We start from the raw sequence: 22,664 nt of genomic DNA, 5'->3' as shown, positions 1-22,664 counted from the left end.
CTGAGGCATCAGCACTGGAACTTACCCTCTGAAGGATCCCATCCACTAGCAACTTTGGTGAAACAGTTCTATTCAAACTGATAATTGAAGATGGTGTTTTGTTCATATTTGGAGATATCCTGATAGGCTACTGTGTCCTTCATGATTTGTTTATTGTGATTTTCCTTCTTTGATTTACGTTGGCTACATATATTAAATTAACAGTATTGCAGCTCAGTGGTGGGTAATGTGTTTCATATTTGAGAGACCCTAGATTCCATCTCTAAAGCAAAAGAAAAGCATCCTTGGGTCCCCACCTTTTCTTCTCCCCAGCCATGTCTTGACAGAGTAAAGTAGGTGATGGAGGCAGGTGGAATAAACACTTGAAGCTACTTCTGGATTTGCAGCTGTATAACCTTGAAATAGTCACTATTATATTTTCATACCTCAGCAGTCTCCTTCAGAAAGTAACAAAGGAATTTAGAGGTTTTTTTAACTTCAGGATGCCACGAAGGGCATCTGAGTCACTGTAGGATGTTTTCCCTAGACTGTGGCCTCTGCCTAAAGATGCCAGTATGAAGATGTTACTTCTAGTTGTGACAATCCAAAATGCAGCGGACAAATTGTTACCTGCTTAAGTATTCCATTGACCTTTGTTAGGAGTTACTGATATAGATGATAAGTTTATTCTTTTTTCCACCCCTGGTACTGGGGTTGAAATCCAAGGTTATGCACTGTATATTAGGTAAGCACTCTACCATTGAGTCATAGTCTCAACCCATAGATGTTCTTTAAATGTTATTCCAGCTCTAACATTCCAGGACTTACTTTCTTATGATTTGTTCAATGTGAAGCCCCTGGTCCAAAGGAAGACGAGAAAGGAGGCTTGCATGACATTTGTAGTGTGGGCCTGAACTGATACAAAAGTGAATGCTGGCGACTTAAGAAACAGACATGAGGCAATCAAGGGATGAAATCTGCTGGGACGTATCTGCCTAGCAAACCTGTGTACACAGTAAGGGCCAGTCTGGCATAAAGTGTCCAGTGACGACACTTTCCTTCTCTTCTACAAGGCTGAGAATGACAGGCTGCCCTGGAGGTATCTGAAGGATGGAGTGAGACACTTTCTTCTGAGGCCAGATATGGTGAAGTAAGGGTGGCAATGGTGTCCCCAAAGCTATGAGGAGGCCAAAATGACTGCCTGCTACCAGCACTCTGGCAGGTACCTTAGGGCAGCCATGCATGTAAGCTTTAAAGTTTTAGGATAGGACTATGTGTTTTTAAGGTCTAGCTTTGTCACTTATGAGGGTAGACAATGGGCTACATCATTTCTCATCTCAGAATAGATGCCAACGCTTCCCTGCTGGTCCTACATCCTCATGTTTAGAAAGGGCCAGCTCGATGGAAGAAGGGTGAAATAGGAACATCCTAGGAGACATGAAACTGTGATCCCAGTGCTGTTGCCATGTGGGAAATATGTTCAGTGAGGGTTAGAAGAACCTGAAAATAATTCCTTGTCCCCTTCTATCCTTTTCTCATCAGCTCATGTCTGTCTGAACCTCCTCCCCTGGCCTAATCCTCAGGTAATAGGTTGCTTTTAGTGAAACTAGTAAAACAGGCTGCTGCTGCAATCTAGGATGGCAACAGCTGGCCGTATCTACTCCCCAGGCCACTTTCTGCTCGGGAGTCTTTCTCCTGAGTCCCGGTAGTTCCTCTTCCATCCAGAGTAGGCCATTTCAACTCTTGTTGCCTCAGAAGGCTTGGACGTCTCCCTGGGCTCTCTGGTCTTGCCTCTTCATAATTCAGTATCATAAAAGCAGATTATAATGAGGGCACGAGGGTATTATTCATAAAATGATGCTTAAGAGACCAAAGAGCCTAATACAATTTGTGGCCTTTACTTGTATTCCAGCCAGAACAAACATGCAATAAACATTTGGGGGACAGTTGAAGAGTTATGTGTGTGGCTATCAGATGATACAAAGAGACTAGTGCTGCTTTGGTAAATATGAATCTGAGATTTTTACTCTTGCTGGGCACAATCTTGCATAATCCTTTTCCTCCACATTTGGGCCACACCCAGTGGTTCAAGTGGATATAAAATGTCTCAGACAGAGACATGGCACTTCTGAAACTAGGGTATAAAGAACTAAAGCCTTAGTCTTGGGTATGTGTTCTCTCTTGAGTCACTCTAGCACAGGAGGGAGACACTATGTCTTGAGCAGTTCTGACTTCTATTGGAAGCCAGAACCAATTGTGGCATGAGTGCACTTTGGCAGCAAATCTCTCAGCCACAGCTCAGATATGAGGTGGTGGCAGTCTTCTGAGAGACCTGGGGCCCCTGCACTTAGCTCAGGTGCACCAAGATTCATGTGTCAAACTCTATAAAGGTTAGTTTTAATTGTTCACATGACACAATCAGTATCACCTGAAAAGAGTGTCACGGAGGAATTATCCAGATTGGGTTGACCAGTAGGCATGTGAGGAGATTGTCTTGATTTCATTAATTGATGTGGGAAGACCCACCCACTGTGGACAGAATCATTCCTAGGGTTTGGTCCCTGAACTGCATAAAAGTAGAGAAAATGAGCTGAGCAATAAATATTCATGCATTTATTTTTTCCCTGCCCCTGGATGTAAGTAGCTACTTCAATTTCCTGCTGCTTTGGGCTTTCTGCAGGGATAGACTATAATCTAGAATTGTAGGCCAGATCAACTTCTCCCTTAAAGTTGTTTTTGTCAAGGTAGTGTATCACCACATCAAGAAAGGAAAGCAGGACACAAAATAAGATAATCTTATTTCCTGCTGCTGTGTTTTGGGTAATTTGCTACACAGCAACAGATAGATCATACATATGTTTATGGATGGGGTCTTATTTTTTGGAGATGCTTGTTATAGTACTTAGAGATAAATGCCATGATAAAAGCAATTTAAACATTTTATTGGTTTTTTTTTGAGATCTCTTTAATATGTGTTTAAGTAGAAGATACAAGAATTACTCTCCTAACTACATTACTCTCAGTGCCTTGTAGCACTGATACTCCTTGCTCAGCCAGCGGGTGTGTTAGACATTGGAAAGGCTCATTATCAGTCTTTTGCCTAATTATCTTCCCAGAAACAGCCCAGCAGACATTTTCTTTCTCATTTTCAAGAGTGTGCTTCATTTACAGATCATGACATTAGTTTCATATTAAAAATAATAACTTATTTTTGTTGAAATGGGAATTTATAGACATGGTAACAATTTCCATGTTACACAAAGACTATTTAGGTCCCTTATATTCTTGCGCCCTTTCTTTCCCAAGGCAACCACCCATAGGTAATCTGGTTATATGCTATTTCAGAAAGTGCCTGTACAGATACATCCATCTATATAATATGTTATCACCTGCCTCTTTTCTTCCCTGTCTTAAGAGGACTTGCAGAGGACCTAGGTTTACTCCTTAGTACCCATATGCCAGTTCAAACTGTCTGTAACTCCAGTTCCAGGGAATCTCACATTCTCTTGATCTCTATGGGTACCAGTTGCAATACATATATGCATACATATATTTTACATGTACATCAAAAATAAATAAATCTACATATTTTAAATGAATATACACAAAAAAGTCAGATGCAAGGAGATTGCTTCCATTAGTTTTGGTAACTCTATACACTGAACATTACTAGACCTTCCAAGGACACTATCTTGTCCCACTTGCTAGAGTAGCCATTGCTATTCTAGTTCCTATTAGCATAGGTTTGCTTATTATTGGATTTCCTATAGATGGAATCATAAAATACACTTTCGCATCCAGCTCTTTTCACTCTACACGTCTCTGAAATTCATTCTGTTATAGCAGTAACTCATTTCATTTTCTTGTAAAGAGCAAGATAAGAACTAAACTTGTACAACCAGGATTGTGAAGACTTTGAGGCCAGCATGGAGTGAGTTCCAGGATAGCCTAGGCTGTAGAGTGAGACCTTGTCTCAAAAGGGGAAAACAGGATATAAGTGGAGCAGTACCTGAGCTATTGTTGGAAGACTAATTTGTATCTACCTATTCATAGTCATTCCATCCCATGGCCAGTACAGGAATTTACTGAACCAGTGCTGATTGATAGAGAGGTGGATTGGGCAATCTATTACAATCAGTTATTATGGTATTATGGGAAAAACAGAAAAACTCTAAAGAGGAAACAGTCCTCTGAGAAGAAACAAATAGTATTTAGATGTTAGAAGTAAGCTTCAAAATCAAAACAATTTCTAGAATGTACATCTGAGGAGTAGATGCCCATGATCAATCATCCAGTTTTGATAGAGCTATGTATGAAAAATTGTCATGTCTTTTGTTACTTTTGCAGTCTGTTAAGGTAGGCACCATGTTTGTCTTCTTTAGTGATGTGAGCTCAGAGAAGGTGCTCATTAAACAGTATTTCAGTGTAAACCCAAGTTATATGCTGGGTGTAGTGGTGCATTTTGAAGGCTATGGTGGGAGGATTGACAGTTTGAAGCTAGCTTGGGCTACATAATGAGTTCCAGGCCAGCTTTGAGCTATCTAGTTTGACATTGCCTCAAAACAACAAAACTGCTACAAGCAGCTGCAGAGATGGCTTAATGATTAAGAACAAGTAATGCTCTTCCAGAGGACTCAAGTTCAGCTCCCAGCATCCACATCAAAAAGCTCATATCTACGTGTAACTCCATCTCTAAGCGCTTCAATATCCACTTCTGGCCTCTGTGAGCACCTGCACGTACCTACAAAAGGACACATGCCCATACACATCATTTAAAAACCCAAATGCATTAATGTCCCAAGAAAAAGCCATCTATGAGTACTACAAAAGCATTTCCATAAGATGTGAATCTCAGGAATTCATTCATTCATTTCTCCACTCAACACTTTAGCAACATTGTTGTTTATTCTTATTTTATTTTGAGTGTGTGTATGTGCGTGCATGCACAAGAGTGTATTAAAGTGTATGAATGTGGGCATATGTGTAGAGGTCAGAGGGCTACCTTTGGTGTCGGGCCTCATGCTCCATCCTGTTTGAGACAAGCTCTTTGTTGCTTATTTACTGTACACACCAGGCCAGCTGGTTCACAAGCTTCTGGAGATTCTCCTGTCACTATCTCCAATCTTACTAAAGGAGTGCTGGGATTATAGATGCTTGCATTACAAATGTTCATGCTATATATCTGGCTTTTATGTGTTTTGGGGAATTCCAACTCAGATCCTCATATTTTCATGACAGATGCTTTTACTCAGCAAGTCATCCCTCCAACCTTTTTAATAACATTTTAATCCAGCAACTATTGCTTGCATCTCTTCTGTGTGTAGACCAGGATTTTTCAACTTGTTTTTTTCCCACTTTGATCCTTCTCCTCCTTTTAAAAATTTTTATTTAAGTAATTTATTCAGATTACATCCCAATTGTTATCCCCTCACTTGTATCTTCCTATCCTCCTCCTTCTTTCATCCTCTTTCCCTCCCCTAGGTCTGTGACAGAGCGGGACCTCATTCCTCACTATAAAATCACAGCCTATCAGATCTTTTCCTGGTAGCCTGCTTACCCTTCCTCTGAGTGTCACCAGGTCTCCCCACCAAGGGGAAGTGGTCAAATAGGGGACACCAGAGTTCATGTCGTAGTCACTCCTTGCTCTCCACACAACTGTGGAGAATGTACTGTCCATTTGGCTAGATCTGAATAGGGGTTTCTACGTTTAGTGCATGCATTGTCCTTGATTGGTACAGTAGTTTGAGCAGACGCCCCTGGGTCCAGTCCACCAGCTTTGATGGTCTTCTTGTAGGGTTCCTGGACCCTCTGGATCCTTCTATTTTCACATTCATCCTTACCTCTGTCACCTAGAGTCCCAATAGGAAGTCCCAGTATCTATCCCAATCTCTGGCTAAGTGAAGACTTTCAGGGGACATCTCTGTTGTTCTAGTGTCCAATTATAAATGAGTGTATACCGTGTATGTCTTTCTAGGTCTGGGTTAACTCACTCAGGATGATCATTTCTAGTTCAATCCATATTCCACTCCTTGGAAAATACCCAAAAGGTGCCCCACCACACAACAAGGACATATTCTCAGCCATGTTCATAGCACTCTTATTCATAATAGTCAGAAACTGGAAACAACCTAGATGTCCCTCAGTCGAAGAATGGATAAGGAAACTGTGGTACATTTATACTACAGAATACTACTTAGCTATTAAAAACAAGGAACTCCTGAAACTTGCAGATCCTTATCCCTTAATGGCATGATTGTCTGAAATCTAGACTAGTGCCCTGAGAGAGAGAACAAGCTGGGAATGACCAGAAATGATGGAGACTTCAGGCAGCCAGTGATCATGACAAGAACAACTCTCAGGAGGCATGCTTCATCGAGCAGCTCATATAATTGGGGGGAACAAAGGCTATTGAAACCTTTTGGGAGTGGGTAGAGGCTCTTGGAGTGAGTGTACATCATTGGCTGGGGCCAAGGTGCTGGGAATGCCTTACTTGCACGAAGAAAAATTCCAAATGCTTACTGGACATGACCTTATAAGGAAAAGGGAAGTTTAACCTGGCTGGAACTATGTGACTTCTCTGGTGTGGGCAAATGTGGAAAGCACAGGACTACTTGCTCCAGGACATGTAGGCCCAGGACAGGGGAGGGAGTGGTCCTCACTCTCTCTGCACTAGAGATGAGGTTTCTGGGGTTAGACACAACTTGAACCCACTCCTGCTCTGGACTGGCTCCTCCTGGTTCTCAGGCACCACAGATACTATTTATATTTGAGGCTGTGCAGTTGTTTTGGTTTTGTTGTTTTAGAGACAGGATCTCAGACTTTTAGCCCAGGATGGCCTTAAATTTACAGTATTCCTACCTGAATCTTCCAAATACTAGTATTACAGCTATGTACCATCACACCCGCTGGGGCTGCAGGGTTCTTTATGGTGGAGGCAGTATAGGCTTTTTAACAGTTCCCCTCACCTGCATCTATCTACATACCAAGCACTCGATATATGACATTCTAAAATGTTTCCAGTCATTACCAGGTGGCAAAGTTGTAGAAACTTTAGGATGGTGAGGGGGTATGATGCTGTCATCTCTGCAGCTAGTTCTCCAAACATTAGACTGGTGATAACAATAATTGCTCCCCATTAGCTACTTAGTAAGTATCTGAGAGCCAGAGGACCAAAGAGGAGACAGTCTCAAACAGAGGGAGGCTGGAAACAAAGGAGTACATACAAGCATAGGAGAATTAAACTGCTCCTGTTTCAAAATGTTAATATATTACGAACCTGTAATACACAGAGCTTGGGGATGTTCACTTCCGGTTACCTCCTCCCCCTTCTTCCCTGTCTACCAGTACTTTCTGTACCCTGCTACCCCCTGTCTGCCTTACACAAGACTGAGCAGGCTGGTGTGTGGCATGGCAGGCTTCCTACAGCCCCAGGCCCACGCAGCTATTTGTCCCATTTTGAAACCTAGCCTGTGTGTTGGAAAGGAGATCAGGCCAACCTCATGTGGCCTCTGGTGACACAATCAACTCAGTGTTCTCCACCCTCACCAAGAGAGAGGGGGATGGGCTGTGAGGTCTCTGTGTTGCTGTTGCCAAGAGTCAGCATTTTAGAATTTCCCCATAGACACCTTCCAATAACAGCAAAAAGAAAAAGCTCAAAACAACAACAATAATGAGTATGTGGCTTAAAATGCTCTTCTAAATACTTCGTACACATTAAACTTGTAGGACTCCCGGTGCTCTATGAATCAAGAATTGTTACCTTGGGGCTTTGTTAAGATACATTAACTGAAACAGCAAATAACATAGCTCTTATATACTACCAGAAGTGGGTTGCATAGAGCCTAGGCCCCAAGGCTTTTTGCACTGCTTGACAGGCCATGATCATTTTAGGATCTGGATGCTCCCAGGTTACATTGAATGGGTATTGGGAGCAGTGTTTCTCCTCAACTGTGTGGAAGCAGTTTCCCAAAGACACTTGGGTTATCTTCTCATCTCTCTGGTGGGCAAAGGCAAACACATCCACACAAAACCTGGCTATACTGGATTTATTGCTTGGGCTGCTATAACAGAGGATCATATACTGTTCAGATAACAATAAGTTCTTCCATAGTCAGATCAAGTTGTGGGTGGGGTTGTTTCCTTCTGAGGGCTAGGAGGAAATAATCTCCTGAAGGTCTATCCCTGGTTTGTCCTCTTACGTTTGTATGTGTTTCTGTGCCCATATTATGTCTTGCATTAGGGCTCCATCTTAATGACCTTATTTCAAATTAATTATTTCTGTAAAGACCTTTCCCCCAAATATGGTCCCACTCTAAAATACTGATGGCTGGAACATCAACAGAGGAATTTGGAGGTGGATAGAATTCAACCATAACAGTGCCAAAGAGTGCTGCAGGGAAGTTGTGCCCTGTATCCTGGAAGTTGCACCCCTTCCTGTCCTGGCATTCCTCATATTGGCCTTTTGATAACTTTTTTTTTCCTGGCAAATTTTAACCACAATCTGTTTTCTGCTTCCCTGTGATACTCTCACTCATAAAAAAATTAACAAACACCAATAACTAGTGATTTTGTCAAGGTTGCATGCAGGGCATCAGACCCAGCCTTGATGGATCCCCACTGTCTCCTCAGACTGGCCACAGCACAGAGAACACGGCTAATGTGGCTGAGATGATGGGAGAGACAGGGTTGGTGAGCTATGAGGTTCCTAAGCTATGAGGAAGAATACCTCACTATGGTAAAGCCTTCCTATATCCTGACCACAAAGTCCTTTTAGGCCAACAAGCACCTCCCAGGCTTCCTCAGTAGGAGGAATAGTAAAGCCTCATGTTCAGCCAAATCAACCCAGACCAGGAACTAAAATCTGAGAAGTAAACAAACACAACTAGGCCACAGAGTCCTGGGAGAACTGCTGGGTCAGCGTAAAGTACAGGCTTCCGTGACCACCCTGAGGTGTGTGTGCAGGCATCTCAGCCAAAGCCTGAGCTAGTCCTAGGGAATCTGCAAAGCAGTTTTCTGTATGGCCTTCTTGTGTTAGCCAAACCCCAGTTCAACCTCATGAGGGGAGAGCTACCCCACTGCATTCTCTCTGCCACTTTTCTTCTTTTTGCTGGGTGATCCTTAGCCCCAAGCCTTCTTCTTCTCTGGCTTCAAGTCAAGTTAAACTCGCCTTCCTATAAGGAAAGCCCTGGTCTCAAACTTACACAAAGTCCAGCCAATAACTGAATACCGGGCTATGAAGAATTGATGGTCATCCTTTGCCTCTGACTATTTAACTCAACAGCACAACCAAGGAAACAGCAATTTTCCTCTTCTCTATCTTCAGGGACCTCCACAACCCCAATGACATTGTGTCTAGCTCCACCAGACGTTCCATCATCCTGATGCAATTTTGTCCATAGGATACATTTGACAGGAACTTTTAAAAAACCCAATTTAAAAATATTTTAATTAATTAGCTTGTAAGTTTATTAATTTTCAGATAGGGTCTCATATATCCCAGGCTGGCCTCAAACTCACTTTGCTGAGGATGACCTCGAATTTCTGATCTCACTGCCTCTATCTCCCATGGGATGGCATTAAAGGCATGGGCCACTACTGGTAAATTCAAACCTGGGCCTCTTGCACATTAGGCAACATTAGACACACAGGCCCTGACAGCAACTTTAAATTCTATTTATTTATTTATTTATTATTTATTTATTCATTCATTCACTTATTTATTTGCATATGCATGGGTGTATACATTTATCCATGCATGTATAGCATGAGTTATTAGAGGACAGTTGGTTAAGAGTTGGTTCTCTCCTTCTACCATGTGGCTCCTGGAATCAAAATCAAGTTACCAGGCTTGGTAGTGTTTTATCCTTTGAGCTATCTCACTAGCCCAACAGTAACTTTTTAAAGTAAGATGAATTTGAAATGGCTGGGGGTGGGGTGACACAAGGCAGCAAGGTGAGGAGAGATGCTTCTATCCCTGGGGAAGACACCTTTTAAGATGGATCCTCCCGCCTGTCTGTGACAAGGGTCCCTCTGTTCCTTAACTGTAAAGGCATTTGTGTACTTATTTGGCTGCTTATTGTCTGTGTATCTTTTCTCTCACACTGATTTTAGGAGACCCTGGTTTAGGGCTAGAGAGATGGCTCGGTGGTGAAGAGTACTGACTGCTTTTCCAGAGGAGCCTGGCTTAGATCCACAACACCCACATGGCAGCTCATAATTGCCTGTAACTCCAGTCTCAAAGATCTGACACCGTCCTCTGGCACATATGTGGTACACAGACTCATTCAGGCCGGACACTCATACACATCACATGAAAATAAATAAGGAAAAAATAGAGATAGGAAGCTTGATTTTCACTGGTGTTGCCAATTTGATTGTCTGGGTTCTTCTTTTGTGTTTTGAGATTCATTGAGCTTCTTGTTTCATTTAGAACAAGATTTTCTACAAAGAGTGTTCTAGTTATTGCATCAAAATTTATCTAAAATATACTTCCTGAGATGCTTTATATAATTGCACAGTACTGTGGGTGGAACCTAGGGTCCCAAACATGCTGAATAGGTTTTAAAACCAGTTTCCCTGTTGAATTCACACACTCCTCCACCATTTGCATGAGAACAATAGGGGTTGGCCTGATACTTGGTTTAAGAAGCTGCCAGATTGTGGTTGCTACTTAAATTATCCACTTGGAGGGGCAAGGGAGTAGGGGTATTTCTACACTAGTTCTGAGTGTCATTGTTCACACTGGCTCTCAACCATGCATTTCAAGCATGTCACATGAACAGAATCACTGTCCTTGGATTCCAAAACAATTATGTCAGATATAGAAATGCAACTAGAAAATGAACTAGAGCCTACTACAAGAGTTTAAATGGTACGGGTGGGATACATCAGATATAGTTATCGGTCTATAAATTGGGTAAGGACAACAGAGCCACATGTACAAGTCAGTTCACATGTAACATGCTTGAAATGCAACATTACAACCATTGGCAAAATTGGTCAAGGTGCAGATTTGTCTATAATTTCTTTGCAATGTGGCAGGAATGCCCAATAAAGATTGAGGATGAAGGAAAGCCTCACATACCTTACCTAGCTCTGTATTTGGTGTGTGTGTGTGTGTGTGTGTGTGTGTGTGTGTGTGTGTGTGTGTGTGCGTGCGTGTGTGTGTTAGAGACAGAAAGACAGAGAGAGAAACATGAGATGCAAAGACACACAGGGAAAGACAAAGAGACAGAGAAAATATATTGTAAGCAGAAAATAAATCCTGGTCCCTCTGTTATATTTCATTTTTTTCTTTTTTGATTTTTTTGAGACTAAATCTCATATAACCTATTAATCTAAACCCTGCTATATAATGGAGGATGACCTCAAAATCCCAACTTTACTTTGTCTCCTTGTTCTGGTTTCTTTTGTCAACTTGATACGAGCCAGGATCATATGTGATAATGGAATTTCAACGGAGGAATTTCTTCCATCCGGTTGGCCTGTTGGCAAGTCTAGGGGACATTTTCTTGATTAGTGATTGATCTGGGAGGGCCAATCCCATTTTGGGCAGTGCCATCCTTGAACAGCTTATCCTCAGTGGTGAGCAAGCCATGGGGAGCAAAGTGGTAAGCTGTGTTCCTCCATGGCTTCTGCTTTTGTTCCCACCGCCAGGTTTTTGTCCTGTTTGGCTTTCTGCCTTGGATTCCCTTGCTGATGGTCTATAAAGTGTAAGGTGAGATAAATGCTTTTCTCCTCAACTTGCTTTTGTTATGATGTTCCTGGGTTTTAGTACTATAGACCACCATACCTGGCCCATCCCTATTTTTGTCTGTTTTTGTTTGTTTGTTTGTTTGTTTGTTTAGACAAGGGTTCTTTGTGTAGAAAAACTTGCTCCTGGAGACCAGGCTGGCTTCACAAACACAGAGATCTATCTGCCTCTGTCTCCCAAGTTCTGGGATTAAAGACATGAGCCACCACCGTCTGGGCCCTTCACTGTTTTTAAGTTTCTATTTTTAATCTTTCAAATATGAAAAGTATAAGAAGATAGCTAGAGCAATATTTGCAACTGCATTAAAAACATCTGTGGCAATTTTAATTTTGCTTCCACGCACTCTGACAGGTAGAAATAGTAAGTGCTCAATGGTGGGTGCCTGCCTGTACTATCTGCACTCGAGAGGCTAAGCAGTAGGGCTGCTGTGAGTTTCAGGCAGTCTGAAGTATGGAATAACAGAAAACAAACCAAGCAAGCAAGCAAACCAACAAAAGAAGCACAGTATTCTGTTGGGCAATGTGAAGATTACTTTGTGCTGGGTGACAGTATTTAAGCATTTTGTTATGTTGAGTGCAGAGACTCGGGCTTTGAGTAAAGACAACCTGGGACATCCTCATTCAGCGTGAGCTCCCAATATTCCTTTCACCAGACAACAAAGTAGAGAATGAGGAACTGGCTGGCCTGGCTGTTCAAAATTCAGTGGGCTGATGATGCTCCCACATCTGATATCTGAGTCTAAGAGCAGTTCCCTGACACCCCCAGCCACCCTTGTCAGGACACAACATATTGTCTCACGCATCACCTCTTAATCCATTTCATGACATTTACTGTTTGTGGCTTTGCTTTTCTCTGTAGAATTGCCACCGAATTGTTGGTTCTGGTGAATCACAGCCTACTTCTGCTTTTTTTCTGAATATTCTATAAATAGAATCACATAGTGTGTATTCTGATGTGTCTGGATATTTTGGCTCACCATTCTGCGTTTAAAAGCCATCTTTTGCAATCATGTTTAAGCGTGCACTTGAGTCAGAGCAGATTAGAAGAGAAGATACTAAAGGGGACAGAGAAACTGCAATGAGTTGGAGAGACAATTACACCAGTGCCTGTTCCTTAGGGTTCAGTTCCTATCACAGGCTCTTTCAGTTTGGGACTTCTGGTGACCTACAAGCCAAGCAGAGAAGCTTCAGTGAGGCTCGTCGAGTTATAACTTAAAGAAAATGAGGAAAAGAGGAAATCCTTTTCTTTTCTTTTCTTTTTTTTTGAGGCTTAGATTTTTTATTAATTTATTCATATTACATCTCAATTGTTATCCCATCCCTTGTATCCTCCCATTCCTCCCTCTCTCCCGTTTTCCCCTTACTCCCTTCCTCTATGACTATGACTGAGGGGGACCTCTTCCCCCTGTATATGTTCATAGGGGGGACATAGTCTCTTCTTGGTAGCCTGCTATCCTTCCTCTGTGTGCCACCCCATCCAGGGGACGTGGTCAAATATGAGGCACCAGAGTTCGTGTGAAAGTCAGACCTCACTCTCCACTCAACTGTGGAAAATGTCCTGTCTCCTACCCAGATCTACCCAATGGAGAGGAAATCTTTTTCAACAAAAGGGAATTGGTTGTTTACACAGTTGGTGCTGAACCAGCAAATCCTGAGAGGCTCCCTCTGGTGTCCATATGTTGTAATACCATATATGAGCTCAGAGGCTGTACCAGCTTCTGAGTTGAGCCCCTTATGTAACCACCATGTAGGTTTCGAGAAAAAGACCTTTTCAAGGCTGCTTGTGGATTAATCATTGAGACTGGCTAGAAAATCTGTAAGAAATGAAAAGTTTTTTCCTGTGGGGGATGGATGCTTATTTTTAGATGTCATCTAACCTAGGCCTGTCTCTGAGCATAGTCTCAGTTCCTCTCTTCCAACTATGTACTTCTAGAATTCCTATTGAGTCTTATGATGTTCACTAGAGGTTAATTTTAATGCTGACTTTGAATATTTTATTAGAGAAATACAGCCATTATATTTTATTCATGAGCCTGGGCAACTGGAAACTGGAAGAATTAATTAGTTGTGGGAAATCCTTCTGGTTGGAGAATCTCAAAGAAACCTTAGGCTCTCTCTCTCTCTCTCTCTCTCTCTCTCTCTCTCTCTCTCTCTCTCTCTCTCTCTCTCTCTCTCTGTGTGTGTGTGTGTGTGTGTGTGTGTGTGTACAGGCACGTACATGCATTAAGAACTGCCTCTTATCATCTCGTAATGTCAGGGTTGAAATCTTTTTTTTTTTTTTTTTTTTTTAAAGATTTTATTTGTTTATGTATACAATGCTCTGTCTGCATGTACACCTGCAGGCCAGAAGAGGGCATCAGATTACATTATAGATGGTTGTGAGCCACCATGTGGTTGCTGGGAATTGAACTCAGAACCTTTGGAAGAGCAGGTGGTGCTCTTAACCACTGAGCCATCTCTCCAGCCCCGCAGGGTTGAAATCTTAGTGATGTCCTTTATTGGCATTTCTGGGACCTCCTTCTGTCCCTTAATTTAACCTATGAGGCATGACTATGGCTGCTTAACTTTGAACTAGTTCCAGTGGATCACAACAAATATCTGTCCATAGTGGAGTGGACAAACACATTGGAACTTAGTTCTATAGTCAGATAGAAGACTAGGAGCAGGCTAAGTATATTGTTTCATAGTCCAAACCCAGCTTACCACCTGTTTTTTTTTGTGGCTTCTGAGATAAGAATGATTTTTATTTTTCTATTTTTGAACTCAAATGGTTTTTACATTTTTATATTGTTGAGAACCGCAAAGTATTTTGTAACACATTGAAGATTATATGAAATTTGAATTTCAGTGTCCATAAATATAGTTCTATTAGACCAAAGCCATAGTTGTGAAGATGTGTCTGGTCTCTCACTCCTTTTGGATGACAACACACAGTTGAATAAACCTGTCATTGACCACATGTCTCACAAAGTTTCAAACATTTACACTTTAGCCCTGGACAGGAACTATTAGCCCGCCTGGTTACAAGGCAGAGAGGCTGAACACACAGAAATTATGCTCAATAATATAGATAGACCTTAGAGCATAATTTAGGATGCAAGAAACCAGAAACAAAAGATTTAATTGATAAAAAATAGTTTGAAGATAAGCACCAGTAGCATATGGTGTAGGCTTATCCTTAGCAGTAGTTAAGGACTACGGGTGCAACAGGTAGCTTCTAGGGGCTAGGTACATCCTGCGTCTTGTCGTCAGTACTGGTTACCTATGGGAGAGGGCAGGTGAGCTGCTTTTTACAGAGTTGCACTCTTGTAATTTTGTATTTTATTTATTTGTGTTTACACATGTGGAGGCCAGAGGTTGATGTTGGGTATCTTCCTCGGTTGCTATCCACATTAGTTTTGGAGACAGGGTTTCTGACTGAACCTTGAGCTCACAAATTCAGCTAGCCTGGCTAGACAGTTAGCCCGGGGATCCTCCCTTCTTTGTCTCCCCAATGCTAGGATGACAAGTATCTTGTTGCAGTCTGCTTTTTTCTTTCTTTTTGTAGGTGCTGGGGATTGAATTCAGATTTTCATTTGTGCACGCCAAGCACTTTACTTACTAAGCCATCTTCACAACCCTGATTTAAAAAAAAAACTTTTGTAAATCAATACTTACTTCAACAGGAGATGACCTCAAGGCTTGGGCTGTAGTTTAGTGGTAGAGCACAGGCTGAGTATGCCTGAGTCCCCACATCCAACTACCAGGACAAGAAAGAAAAGAAAAACAAAACAAAGGTGGGGGCGTTCGGGAGAGAGAGAGACTTAAGTCTGGCAACTCCTTAGAAGATTAAATATAGAGTTCTTTTCTGTTCCTAGTGAAGTTCCTAGCAACTTCACTCTTAAGTATATATACAGGAGACATGAAAACGTGCATACAAAGACTTTATATCGTGTTTATAATAGCATTATAAAAGTCGAAACCACCCCAAAATTTTGTCAGGATATAGAGAAACCAGTTGCTATACTGTGCCACAGTGGATTATCATTCAGCAATAAAAAAGAATGAAGTGCTAATACATGATCTTCTGTAGATATATCTTGAATATATTGTGTTAAGTAAAAGGAGTTAGCTCCAAATGGCCGCATATCAGATGATTCCATTTAGGTGAAATATTATAGACTAGGTAAATTCACAGACAGAAAATAGATCAGGTATTGCTTGGGGACTAAAGAGGGAAATGACGGCTAATGGCTCTGAGGTCACATTTCAGGGAGATTTGATAGTGACGGGTGATTGCACAAGTCTGGGAATGTACCCAAACATAAATTGAAATTTTATAGTAAATGAATTATGTATAAACTATGCTTTAAACAGATTACTGTTTCGTGGCCCCTTGTACGTTTATATAGGTCAGAATGCAGAAGTCTTAGAGTGCCAGCCACCTCATCAACACAGATAACTCAAGGGACTGGCTCTTCCACCAGGTTATCCACATTCATCCCTTGGGTCCAGGCTGATAGAGTTTCTAGAGTTCAGTATAAGGGACCACTAAAATTCCAGTTCTCAGAGAAATAAGGCAAATTAAAAGATCATAGCAAAATAAATAGCCACCTTGGATTTTTCCTGTGACTATATATATATATACACACACACACATACCTTGGTTCCCACTTCCCTGAGCTCTGATTTCCTTTTGTCTGAAGGGGAAGTGGTGAAATTCTTATAGTTAGCTACTACTATGGACTGCCATTCCTGAGCAAGGACTGTTAGCTTCCTGCAGGTTGCTGCAAGGCCCCATTGCTTACCTGTATGTATTCTTTCTCTTCTACTTTCCTTTATGTTTTCCTCCCACTCTACCTCTTTCCTCCCTTCCTCTCTTCTCTTTTGAGACAGAACCTCTCTATATAGAATGCTGGTAACACTGGAACTTGCTATGAAGACCAGGCAGTCCTCCTGCCTTAGTCTCTCACTGCTAAGATTACACCTAGTTGTAGGTATCTTTTTGTTTGTTTTTTGTTTTTATTTTTTGAGACAGGACAGTTCCAGGCTGTCCTGGAACTCACTCTATAGACCAGGCTGGCCTCTACCTGCTTCTGCCTCCCCAGTGCTGGAACTAAAGACGTGCTCCACTGCCGTCACCACCTGGAGTAGGTATCTTTTTGTAAAAAAGTTATCAGTCGCTTTTGTGTCACACTTCTTAGTCCTTAGTTCTAAGTGGTAAGGACAATGATTGTTACTTTGGAGGACTTAAGACAATCTCCCAGATTATCTCCATTTGAATTTTGCTGTCGTCAAAGAATATGTATTTTAGGATTTTCTTCTCTGTCAAATACAAATGGCAGTGAAGATAGCTCTGAAATTTCTGGAAAGTCCCAAAGGCATTAGCTCTGGCACACAACTCATTCTGATTAATGAATAAATGTTTGCTTGTCCATGAGAGGGTGAAAGAAGTAGGTATTAACTTTCAATCTCTGTGTCACGTGTTTGGGCAGGTCAATGGAGGTCACATAGCTAGACTGGGGATTTGTGCAAATTTCTCAGTGGCTTGTTCACTTTGAGTAGAGAAAATTAAAATTTGTCAGAAACCAGTGTCTAATAAATGCAAATCTTTAATGGTATTTATAGGAAAACAAGATTCCTATCTTAGTGACCTCACTGATCCTTGGTAAAGACAACCATAGGAGGCCCCTTTAGAAGCAGCATTGGATCACCCCAGTTTCCTCAAGCTGAAATAGAGTCTGGGATTGGGTGGTGCTATTTGTCAGCCTGAGACTTCATGCCCTGAGGCAAGTGCTGCTACAATCTCTTTTTCATAGACTGAGGCCAGGTAAGACTTTGTAACTTGCCTGCAATCGTATCACTGGAGAGCATACTCACTGAGTTGGAACTCAGGCAGCACTATCCCAGGGTCCTAAGAGTACTACCTTTTAGGAAAAAATCCGAAAGTACACAGAGAAGCATGCATTAAATTATTCGCTTGGGCTGGGGATGGAGCTCAGTTGGGAGAATGCTCATTTAGCACGCACCAAGCCCTGAGTTCAATCCCTAGCACCACATGAACTGGGAGTGGTAATACACACCTGCCACCCCAGCACTGGGGAATTGGAGCCAGAGGGATCAAATGTCCAAAGACATCATCAGCTTTGTATCAAGTTGGAGGCTACCTTGGGTTGTAGGAGATCCTGTCTCAAAAACAAAGTATGGCTTGATATTTGCACCTAAGACCTCAGGCATGTTAGTAAGGACTACAGTACCAGCCATGAATTTATTTTAAAACATAACTTATGGAAAATTATAGACACATGTTGTAGTGACTTCCAATCTAAGATGATCACAGATGATCACTGTTTTCTTTTACATTATGTTTGCATTGTGAAGACTTTTATAAGTTGAATGATCAGTTCCATTTTTCAAAAAAATGGCCACAACATTATTTCTGGATTCTGGGTGGTTTTCTAGAGACTCAGCATTCCCCAGTCAGGATTATGATCTATTTTCTTTTCACTTGACCCTGAGTGTGCTTTTGTAACAGCCACAATGTGTAGTATGTGAGAAGAGGGCTACTGCCTGCTTTTTGAGGCTAGGTGAGGTAAAATGGCATAGCTTCTGCCTGATCTCTCTCAGGACATGGTTCATGGTGGAGCCTGGAAACTCTACATAAGACAGCCTGCTACTCAATACAGCCATACTGGAGAGGGTATATGGTGGTGCCCTGTAGGGCCTCAGCTCTTCTCATCCTTATTTGTTGAGAACTCCAAAGCCAGGCAGATGGGAGTGAGCAAGTCTTCAAATGAATCCTGGCCCTGCTGATTGAGCAATCTCTAGTGAGAACTGTCTGTTGTCTGGTCAAATCCCAGTGCTAACAGTGCTAAAAAGAAAAAAGAAGCGCTTTTTCCTATGCCAGCCATCATGTTTTGAGATTAACTGTAAGTAACCTATACAGCTTGTTCTACTTTTATGGTTATGATAACAGTGACACAACTAGCTCCTGCCTCCCCAGCAGTGAGATCACAACTGAGTTACCAATCCTGTTTTTTTTTTTTATGAGTTCTGTGGCCTTAACTCACGTTTTCCTGCTTGCATGCTAAGCACATCACTGAGCACTCTTTCTAGTCCCTTCTGGTAGTATCTGAAGGAAAAGGGACAGAGATGATAGTGTATTAAATCTAGCTGGTTGAGGCTGAAGAAAATGGGCTACCTAGCCTGAAACTGTGCTCCTTCGGCTACTTTCCTGGTCTCCTAGTCCCACAGCTGTGAGAAGGCAAAATCAGCCAGAGACATGAAGATTTGGTACATTGTTTGGGTCTTTCTAAATTTTACCCTTCAGAGTGAAAGATCCGGGCCTGGAGAGATGGCTCAGCAGTTAAGAGCACAGTCTGCTCTTCCAGGGGTCCTGGGTTCAATTACCAGCAACCACGTGATGGCTCACAACAATCTATACCCTCTAATGCCCTCCTCTGGCATGGAGGTGTACATTCAGATAGAGCACTCATACATAAAATCAAATCCTTTAAAAAAGAAAAGATCAGTGGCTTATTTCGTCTCCCACAAGTGCTTCTCAAAAGAGGTGAAGTACGTCATACTGAGTTGAAAAAAAAAAGTGTAGCACCAGAGTGCTGCTTGTCAAAGATTCATCAATAATTAATGTCTTAACATTATCCTCACAAGTACATAAGGGGAAGCCTTGTTTCTCTACCTAAGGGATGTGAGGGAACTGGGCAGAACCTTAAGAGAGAGCACATACTGGGGATCAAACCTCATTTCCCCTCCCTACAAATTAATTTTTCCATGGCTGATGAACCAATCAGCCAGAAGGAGATTGGTCAATTGAAAATGGCTGAGCAATTTTGTTGCATACCCAGATGCTGATGTATTAATTCAAATAAGGGCTGGACTAGACTTTTGAGAGTTAACTGTTGTCTATTATTTGTACAGCTGAGACTGCTTCTGTTGGCAGTAGGCACAGTCAAGGCTTTCTTCAGAGTGATCCTGCTGGCTTCTGACATTTTGATCTGAAAGACCCATGCCCTCAAAATCATTCTGAGGATGCTCTTAAAGGCTGTTGGTTTAGATCGCCCGGAACCACACAGCAACTACTGGCAAACTCACTTATTTGCTTGTACATCTTTTGTCTATGTATCTTCTACTCACTTTTTTCTCCTCTCCCCTCTCTCTTATTCACTTATAATAAACTTAAGACTTTTTTTTCCTATTTTATTTTCCTATTTACTATTTTAGGTGGTTGCAAAAAAGTCTGATGGGCTTGTTACCCCCAATGGTCCAGAAATAATGTATATAATTGAATTAATTCCATTAGGCTTATTGAACACTGACTGCACTCCAGGCCCAGACACAGAGAGGTGAAAATGACTGTTTTCCATACTACAGAAGATCACATTAAAGTGAGAAGTTATTTACTGCCGTGGTGTACTTAGGAGTTCTGATAAGGAAGGCTTTGAAATGGGTAAGCAGGATGCCTCAGCTCTCGCTGGGGGAACTAATGCAATCTCTATAGATGAGGAGATGTGGCAAAGAGCTTTACAGAGTAAACCAGAACTTTCCAGACAGAGAAGAAGCTGTTCAAAGGAGAGGAGCAGCATATTCAAAGTGATGGCATTTAGAGGCAGATATGCTGAGAGTCACCATTTAGTTCAGGGTGGCATGTTCTTTTATACTTAGTTGGTGCCTTGATTATCCTTATTGATCTTTATCCAAGTGATTTCCTGCTTTCTTTCATCTCTGGAATCCATTACATCTTTACCAACACCCAACTACGCTCTGTCTGGGTTTCCTTTAAATGATACAGATCCCTATTCTGAGGGTGAGCCGACCCATTCAGAGTAGCTTTCAACATCAAAGTCCTAAATGGCATCGTTGATGCTATCACTGCTAACACATGCTTGTCTTTGTTGGGCTCTGGTGAATTGAGTTTATGGGAAGGAGTCTGTTATCATCTGCTGTTGAAGACTTTGATCCTGGCCTCTTGGGGGCTTCATGCTGAGACTAAACCTTACAGATATTTTCTTGCTTTAAGGCATTAGATAAAAGACCTGAGGTGTCCTGCATGTTTTCTAGAGTCCCTTATATACATAAATAATGGTCCTATATGAGAGATGATATCTTCTCTGGCAGAATACAACCAGCATGAGATAAGGAAAATTCTGTTCCATACTATCTCTGCTGGGCATTGTCATCCATTGCTGCTTCAGTCCCCCTCAACACTGGAGTTGCTTTTCCTTTCTGCCATGCTGACTTCACTAGCCTTCATTTTCCAGAGTCCAAGTGGGCACTACTAGATGCTGATAAAATTTTATTTACAAAACTAAATGGCCTGCGTTTTCCTGTAGGGTGCAATTTGAAGAGACTTGATCTATATTTCACACCCAGGGAATCTCAGATTCCGACTTTAGGATGGTATCCTTTGAAACAATGGCCTCAAGGTCATAAGCAGAGCTATCATCTGCCAGCAAAACTCTATCTGTTGAGGAGAAGGAATCAGAATAAATGAAAGAAACAATGAGTCCCTTCTTAGGTGCAAATGACTATGTATCTGTTCAGGGTTCCCTCACCATACTGAGCTGACAAAGATGATCAGATCATTTTTCAGGTAGCTGATGCAAGCCACGTACTTCCTTCTTGCTGCTCCCATATATGGCTGGACTTATGTTATTCCTTCATTTGTGCTGTCCCACTGGATCCCAGGCAAAGTTCTTTTCATTTTTTTCTCACCCATGCTGTTTCTGTTTACGTGCTTCCTGACTCTCCCATTGTTCTCTTCTCCTTGCCTTTTCACCACAATCTCAAGAGATATATCAGCCATTCTTTTGGGGGGAGGGTCGCTGAGAGGTAATCCAAACTCAAGTGATTAGATCGTGTTTACTTTCCTCTACTAATTCTAGGTAGAGCGGTCATACCTGACACGCTCCATTAGTGTCTACAGATGGATGGGCTGTGGAGATGGCTCAGTGGGTAAAGCTTTTGCCATGTGAGCAGAGGACTTGAATTCAGAGCCCCAGAGCCCATGCAATACTGCATGTGGCAACACGTTTATGGACAAGTCCAGCGCTCCTATGATGTGAGGAGAGTGAGACAGGGAAATCCATGGAAGCTCATGGGTCAGCTAGCCTGGTGTATACAGTGAATAATAGACACTGTCTCAAAGCAAGGTGGAAGACAAAGAAGAAATCCCGAGGTCTCCCCCTGACATGTGCCCGTACATACCCCCACACCTCCACTTCTCTCAAATGAGCATTTGCTGATGAATTTGGCTTTTTTTTTTTCCATTGAAGCACTGTATCCTGGAGTAGCTGCTGCAGTAGAGACTTGGTTATATTTCAGGTAGGACCTGAAATACATCTCAGCCTGCAGCCACTCTGATCTTGAACTCATGGCACTCTTTGTGCCCCATCTCCCAAGTACTGGGATTATAAGCATCAGCCACTCTGTCCAGCATCGACTTTTCTTTAGTAGCAGGTCCAAATCTCTGCAATTCTTTCACCAAGTGAAGTTTTGTTTTGTTTTTTGATGAGACCTCTGTGTTGTGGGTCTACAGCCTGTCATCTTGTTTTTCCTCATCAGAGATTTTCTTTGCCACATATAATAAGAGATTATGGCCATATTGCTTTTGTAAAAATGAGAATTCTAACCCTACTTTCTAATTTTATTCCTTCCCTTATATTATTGGTTATGTTATTGGTTGCTACTGACTTATGCAATGTGATTCTTCCCTGGGTACTCATCAGCGGGTGTAGTTTTCAACTTGGCATAGCTCAGCACTCAAACTTTGAGGAAGTTTAAAAGCAGCTGGCTTGCACAGATGGTCAATAAATCAATCACTGTGGCCATTTTATTGCTCGTAAGGTGATTACACTATTTTGTTCATAGTAACATTTCTAATTGATTAAAGTGCAGTTTCATAAGGACGTACTTGAATCCTCTAGATACATAATATA

General features: G+C 41.8%; 1 protein-coding gene across 4 annotated transcripts in view; it reads left to right on the top strand.

The window, feature by feature from the left end:
* CLCN4 (chloride voltage-gated channel 4) overlaps positions 1–22,664 on the top strand; it is a 68,403-nt gene that overhangs the window by 1,175 nt on the left and 44,564 nt on the right. For 2 of the 4 annotated variants that reach the window (XM_084790587.1, XM_084790586.1), the window contains exon 2: positions 11,635–11,695. The exons of the other annotated variants lie outside the window; for them this stretch is intronic. The gene's annotated coding sequence lies outside the window, so the exon portion shown is untranslated. The remainder of the gene's footprint in view (positions 1–11,634; positions 11,696–22,664) is intronic. 4 annotated transcript variants of the gene reach the window in all.

This window comes from Acomys minous, assembly GCF_964271855.1.
Source record: "Acomys minous genome assembly, chromosome: 7".
Lineage (NCBI taxonomy): Eukaryota > Metazoa > Chordata > Mammalia > Rodentia > Muridae > Acomys > Acomys minous.
This window is presented reverse-complemented; position numbering and strand designations above follow the sequence as displayed.